Below are 7,432 nucleotides of genomic sequence, written 5' to 3'. Positions count from 1 at the left end.
CCACCCACACAGGCTAACAAGATTCAGGAGAAATGAAACCAATTCTGAGCCAAACAGTGACTCGCTTCCTGCTAGATCTGGAAATACCAGTATCATGGATTTCACTTCTCATTCCCTCCTGTTGCTTAATAGATTACAGAAACGAAACCCCTCCACAGGCACGGCTGGCCACCTCCTTGCCTGGCTCTACTACCCTGCCAGGACAGGGGTGACAGGGATAAATGGCACAGGTACTTGGAAATACTACCTACAAGCAACAACCTCCTTTTTCTCTCTCAAAAAGTCAGATCACCAAGTCAGCTAAGTTGTATTTGAGGTGTGACTTATCAGTGCTAGGCACTGTTTCAGGGCATTCAAAGTCTTCAATTGTTTTCAGGTCCTTGTGCTGTTTTCTCAACATTACTCTGTCAGGATGCTACCTCCTCTGCTGTCTTTTTTCTCCTGCCCCCAGTTTTTGTTTTTATAGGCTCTAAGCTGTTAAACATTACAACATTAAAGCCATTACAACTCTGTAGCTGGCTGTAAGCAGCTCTGCTGGTGCAAGAGCATAATTCTGGTAATTGTCAATTAATTTTCTATATATCCACAGGAAATCTACAGCACAGAAATGTGGTGTCAAGAACAAGAATACACTTTTGAGGTTTAATGTTCAATGCAACCTTATTCTGAGAATTGGCACCCTGTTATGAAACCATTTGTTCAAAGGATACTGAAATTCCTTGATGTTTAAAGGTGCTTCTGCCACTCTACCCTGCTCTGGTAAGACCTCACCTGGAGTCCCATGTCCAGCTCTGGAGTCCTCAACACAGGACATAGACCTGCTGGAGTGAGCCCAGAGGAGGGCTACAAAGACAGTCAGAGAGCTGGAGCATCTCTCTTGCAAACACAGGCTGACAGTTGGGGTTGAACAGCCTGTAGAAGAGAAGGCTCTGGAGAGACTTTATAGTGGCATTTCAATATCTGAAGGGGACCTACAGAAAGACTGGGGAAGGACTGTTTAGAAAGGCTTGTAGTGATAGGATGAGGGGCAATGGTTTTAAACTGGAGCAGGGGAGATATAGGTTAGACATTAGGAGGAAGTTCTTTAGAGCGAGAATAGTAAAATACTGTAACAGGCTGCCCAGAGATGCGAAGGGATCCAAGGTCAAATTTGATGTGGCTCCTAGCAACCTAATCTACGATTATGTTGGTGGTATCTAAATAGTTGCCAGGAGAAAACAGACTCTGACATCTGGATAGTTACAAGGGGTGAAATTTTTCCCTATTTTTTTTTTAGCTCTCCTAGTTTCTGACAATAAGAAAGGAGTGGAACAGCACTATCTATTATAGATAAGGGAAACAAAGTCCTCATTACAGTGTGTGTGGGAGAGGGAAGTCTGAAGCCTAAAATACTACATGTACTGTAGATGATTGTCCATTAACTGCTTAGGGTGACCTCAGCTTTGCATGTGCTTACTCTGTCCTGTTCCTTTAACATGCACAGGCACCCTCAGGCCAGTGTTGTAGCAGATGAAGTGAATAGGGCTGTGTGGAGTCCTCACAAATATTGAGTTTACATATCTCTCAAAACCATCACTTGTTTGTTTGCATGGAAGAAGCTTTGAGTCTACAGGACTTTTCAGCCTGTAAAATCACTACACATGCCAGACAGAGCCTTTGCAAACCTCTTGTGATGAGAACAATATAACTTGGATACTTGATACAAAAATCTACATCAAAAGGCATCTAACAATAATCACAGCAGAGGAACTCCTCATTCAGCATAGGCATGACCCCTACAAGAGGCTCTTTCTTTTCCTGCCTCAGCAAGCTTTTCAATGTGCTGAAAAGATTAATAGATTAGTGCTAATTTTGGATCAAATATGTGCAGTGCCCAAAGAAATGGCCCTCAGCAAAGGGCCTGCAGTCTAAGCCTTCTCTGCCCCGGCTGGAAGCATCTGCTATTAACACACATCTGAGCCATCACCTCTTTAACTGTACATTAAATAGCTCAATCTGGAGAGTCCCTGAGAGTAAGTGCCAAAGCAAGTGATGCTTTGCTGGTATGGAATTATAAATGTACTGGGCTGCTGTCTGCTAAAAAGCTTCTTCTCAGCCAACACTGTGAACTGTGGTAGTAGTCCTGCACACAGAGAGACTATCAGAAGCAGAGTTAAGCTCCTCTTTTTACCAAAAGGGGATTATTTTCTTTTTAACATCAGAAGGCAGAAGTTATTTTGGGCGGTGAAGGAGATGAAAAGACCCGGTCCTGCACCACTGAACTAACTGACAGTTTGAGAACCCTCAGAGCATCAAGGGCTTGGCTTTGCCAGCAATTGCATAGACCAGAGATGGTTGTTAGGTGAAAGCACAGTCCTGAAAGTCCTGTCTGTATTGCTTTTTCTAGAGACTGCATTAAGGGCTCACTTATTAGCCTTCCACTTCAAGTCTCCTGCAGTACTATGACATGCAGAGAAGCTTTGTTTTGTCCAAGGGTGCATTTTGCTTCATCCCCATGTTTTTTGAGTTCCTTGTAAAGCAAACCTCAGGATCTCAGTGTCACAGCACTTTGCCTCATGTCACAGGGGAGACTCAGTGCATCCCAACTGGATTGGTTTTGGATCAGGGCAAGTCAGAAGGTTTGCTGCAGGAGGGCACCTAATTCACCTTAGTCACTCCTGGGTTTATAATCCCTGAGAGCAAGCAAAACATTGTCCAAAGCAACCTACTTTTCTCCCAGAAGCTATGTACGGTGAGGCAAGGAGTATTTTTGCCCAACAGACCTGCCTGCATTGGCCTATGCTGAAGGAGTCAGACAGTATCTGAGCAAGCAGGAGCAGAACCAGCACAATATCTGTACTTCCAGGAGACAGGTGAACTCGTGTTAGGTTCTCAGCTGTGCCTCCAACCCTTTCTATCAAATTGAGCTATGGGTTCATAAAACAGGTCTAACCATGTACTTACACATGCACAAATATGATGGTAAAGAGCAGTGTGTGTTTTAAGTGAAGGAGATTAAAAGCCTGATGAGAAAATCCTGTGTCAGGAGAAAGCGCTTACCACAATAAATGTTAGATTCCTTGAGTTTTAATATTGGGCAACAGCACAGCAGTTATGGGTAGTGCCGTTGGTTGCAAAAGAGAAACTTGTGAGAAGTCCCACAGCAGCAGTTTCTGCAGAGTGAATGGTAGTTTTTCATTCTTTCTGCAGAAGGGACTTGTTTTTGTTTTGCTTTGAGCACATCAGCTGCAGCAGCAAAGTGAATGAAAGGCTGTTTTTCACTTTTTCCTCTCTGAATAAATCCCCCTGTAGATACACCATTTCATCTCCTATTTCTAGACCAGATTTTAATGGCCGTTAAGTGAAAAGTGCATTTAGCCATGCATGAATAGCCACTGAAATCAGGTCCCCTGCCTCCCAAGTGCCAGGGATCATGAGATCACCTGTGGGAGATCAGCCACTAGATAGTGAACCTAGAGAGAACTGAAAAGGGCTCCAGCTGGGAAGCTGGCACATTTCTAAAGGTAAAAGTTAAAGCATCCTGGGTTTTGAAGAGATTTTCTGTTACTGGTGGGGGGTATACGGAGTGCTGCAGGCTGGTCCCTGCAGAGGTGCAATTTGTTCCTCGGAGAACAGAAGAAAGTGAAGAAATGAGGGCTGTGAATTTAGCACAAAGACATTTGTGTGTCATCATGTCTGAGTAGAGGGAAACAACTTAATTCTATAGAAAAGGCTGCTATTCTGGAAACAAGGAGACTTTGATTAGGATTGTGTGAAATGGTTTTCTTTCGAACACATGCTTGGGTTTTGAAGCCCTGAGAGGCCCCCATTTTAGGGTTGAGCTTTCTCTTTCTCTGCTCCGTTTAACTTAAAACTTTCCTATTCTCTTTCCCTCCCGTACTATTGAAAGAAAAGAGTGGGAGAGATTGATTTCTTGCTTGTAGTATCCCAGGGATCCTGCCACCATCACGTGGAGGACTCTGATCATTGAAGCAGTCCTGAAATCTCATGCACGTTTGACAGAGTGGGAAAGTCTGGCTCTCCTGGCAGACTGTGGCTAGTTACACTGAAGCTGAGCTTTGGGCAAGACACTGGCCAAAACAAAAGGCCTACCTATTTCATCAGCAGTCTGCTCTCTCTTTCTCCCACCATTTCTCTGTCTCCTGCCTCTTGGAGTCCATGTTTCTTAACACTGCTTCCACATTTGGTGCTTGTAAAACTAGGGCAATTAATCCATTTTGTTGTGTTCAGTTTTGGGCACCTCATTACAAGAGGGATATGGAGGTGTTGAAGCAAGTGCAGAGGAGGGCAACAAAGCTGGTGAAGAGCCTGGAGAATAAGTCTTATGAGGAGCAACTTAAGGAGCTGGGGATGTTTAGTTTGAAAAAGAGAAGGCTGAGGGGAAACCTCACTGTTGTCTACAGCTACCTGAAAGGACATTGTGGAGAGGTTGGTGCTGGTCTCTTCTCACAGGTAAATAGTGATAGAACAAGAGGGAAGGGCCTCAAGCTACACTGGGGTCATGAGACATGATAAAAGGGTCTGAGAAGTTGTTGCTTGCAGCACTTAGCTGCAAGCACAAACTTCCATTCCTGCTGGGTCACCAGTGAGAAAATGCACTGCAAGAGGAAGCTGGAGCACCCTTGCCTTCAAACTCATGTCTATGGGGAAGAAGCAAGCCACAGCTCACAGCTATACAAAGCCGTCGATTGAATGTTAGTGGGATAACAGACTAAACTCAAGAATCATTATTATATGATCGAATTATGACAGAGAAACAAAGAACAATAATGCAAATAGTGTGCTTATACACAGAAGGTGTCACAATAATGGCACTAATACAATTAAAACTGCAGCTCACACTGCTTACCTCACTCCTCCACTGCTCCTCTGGGTTCTAACGTCAGTGGTTTCATGTTAGCAGTGCTTCTGGTGGGATACTGCAGCAAGCTGGCAGCACTTCAGTCCTTCATAGGGAAGAATACAATGTTCACGTTGATGGCTTTTGTCTTCTTCTTTTCTTTCTCCCTCACCCTCTTTTTACCTCCCACCCCACTTCTTTTCCTCCTTCCACATATGTTTTCTAATCAATCATGGATTGGTTGCCAGGCTGTTTGAAACGGGAGCCCACCTCTGGAAAGTGCAGGAAAAGAATCATAGAATCAATCATGGATTGGTTGCCAGGCTATTGGAAACGGGAGCCCACCTCTGGAAAGTGCAGGAAAGGAATCATAGAATCAATCACGGGTTGGTTGCCAGGCTATTGGAAACGGGAGCCCACCTCTGGCAAAGTGCAGGAAAGGAATCATAGAATCAATCATGGATTGGTTGCCAGGCTATTGGAAACGGGAGCCCACCTCTGGAAAGTGCAGGAAAGGAATCATAGAATCAATCATGGATTGGTTGCCAGGCTATTGGAAACGGGAGCCCACCTCTGGCAAAGTGCAGGAAAGGAATCATAGAATCAATCATGGGTTGGTTGCCAGGCTATTGGAAACGGGAGCCCACCTCTGGAAAGTGCAGGAAAGGAATCATAGAATCAATCACGGGTTGGTTGCCAGGCTATTGGAAACGGGAGCCCACCTCTGGCAAAGTGCAGGAAAGGAATCATAGAATCAATCATGGATTGGTTGCCAGGCTATTGGAAACGGGAGCCCACCTCTGGAAAGTGCAGGAAAGGAATGATAGAATCAATCACAGGTTGGTTGCCAGGCTATTGGAAACGGGAGCCCACCACTGGCAAAGTGCAGGAAGGGAAAGTTTGGCAGGTTAGATGCAAAGCTGCTGTCTTCCCTCCTAGTCGCAAGTGTGACCTCCACCCCTGTGTGTGGCTTCTAGAGCCTGCCCGGGACAGGTAACTGCAGAGCTACCGACACAGGCGAGGCGCTAGAGTCCAGAAGGACACTGCTGCCACCTGCTGGTTGCCCTTTTAAATACACAACCCCCAGCGCCGAGTGACGCTGCTGCATAAAGCTTCCAATCGGATTCCCCTGCCAGGGTTAGAAAAAGATGAATTTGCTCTGCAGGTTTTAACCTTATATTGTGGTAGAGATCCTGCATGCTGTAGTAACCACTTAGAGTGTTTCACAAAGTCACAGCATCACAAAGGAGGAGAACACAACGAATCGCTTCCTACCTGCTGCTTGAGGTCTGTCAGTGTCACAGAATCACAAAACCTTAGGAGCTGGAAGGGACTTCCAGAGATCACTGAGTCCAACCCCTCAGCCTCGTTTAGGGCAGGCAGCACAGGAGTGCATCCAGGTGTGTTTTGAAAGTCTCCAGAGAAGGAGACTCCACAACCTCCCTGGGCAGTCTGTTCCAGTGCTCCGTTAGCCTCACTGTAAAGAAGTGTCTCCTCATGTTGAGGTGGAACCTCCTGTGTTCCACCTGGTTGTTCCTTGCTCTGTCACTGGGCACTACCAAAAAGAGACTATAGCCTCCATCCGGGCAGCCACCCCACAGATACTTACAGATGCTGATACGGTCAGCCTTCTCAAGATCAAACAGTGACAGATCTCTCAGTCTTTCTTCATAGAAGAGATGTTCAAGTCCTGCAGACATACTTGCAGCTCTCTGCTGGACTCTTTCCAGCAGACCCCTGTCTCTCTTGAATTGGTAAGCCCAAAACTGGACACAATATTCCAGGTGTGGTCTCACCAGGGCAGAGTAGAGGCAGAAGGGAACCTCTTCAGACCTGCTGGACACACTTTTCTTAACGCATCCCAGGATGCCATTGGCACTCTTGGCCACAAGGACACATTGCTGTTCTACATAGAGCTTGCTATCCACTAGGAGTCCAAGGCCTTTTTCCTTGGAGTGGCTTTGAAGCAGGATGACCCCTAGTCTGTACTGGGGCTTGTTGTTATTCCTTCCCAGATGCAGTACTCCACACTTGTCCTTACTGAACTTCAGGTTTCTCTCCACCCAGCTCTCCAGTGTGCCCAGATCTCAATGGATAGCAGCACAGCCTTCCCCTGTGTCAATCACATCCCCAGGTTTGTATCACCCACAAACTTGCCAAGGGTATGTCCAATCCCCTCATTCAGGTCATTGATGAAGATACTGAAGAAAACTGGACCCAGTATTGATCCCTGGGGAACTCCACTCACCACAGGCTTCCAGCTGGACTCTGCACTGCTGATCACAAACTGGCACTGGCAGAACTGACCTCCACAGCTGGAGTTTGCCTGTGATTTAGAGCACATGACTAAAGCAGGTAAGGAAGATCTGCAGTAGGGATCACACACCTTATGGTCTTTCCACCAAACAAAATTATATGTTTAACACCAGCATCTTGTGATTACTATAAAATCCAAAGCTGTTTAACATTTATCTAGATTATTTTTTTCAGAACTGCAGTTCCATGGAAAAGCTTTTTAAGGTCCTTAAAAAGCAGTTCATTTAACAGTGCTTAGGTTCTGTGTGCCAAGCCAAAATCCCTGTAAAAATGCTT

This window comes from Pogoniulus pusillus, chromosome 12 (genome assembly GCF_015220805.1).
Source record: "Pogoniulus pusillus isolate bPogPus1 chromosome 12, bPogPus1.pri, whole genome shotgun sequence".
Taxonomy (NCBI): Eukaryota; Metazoa; Chordata; class Aves; order Piciformes; family Lybiidae; genus Pogoniulus; species Pogoniulus pusillus.
This window is presented reverse-complemented; position numbering follows the sequence as displayed.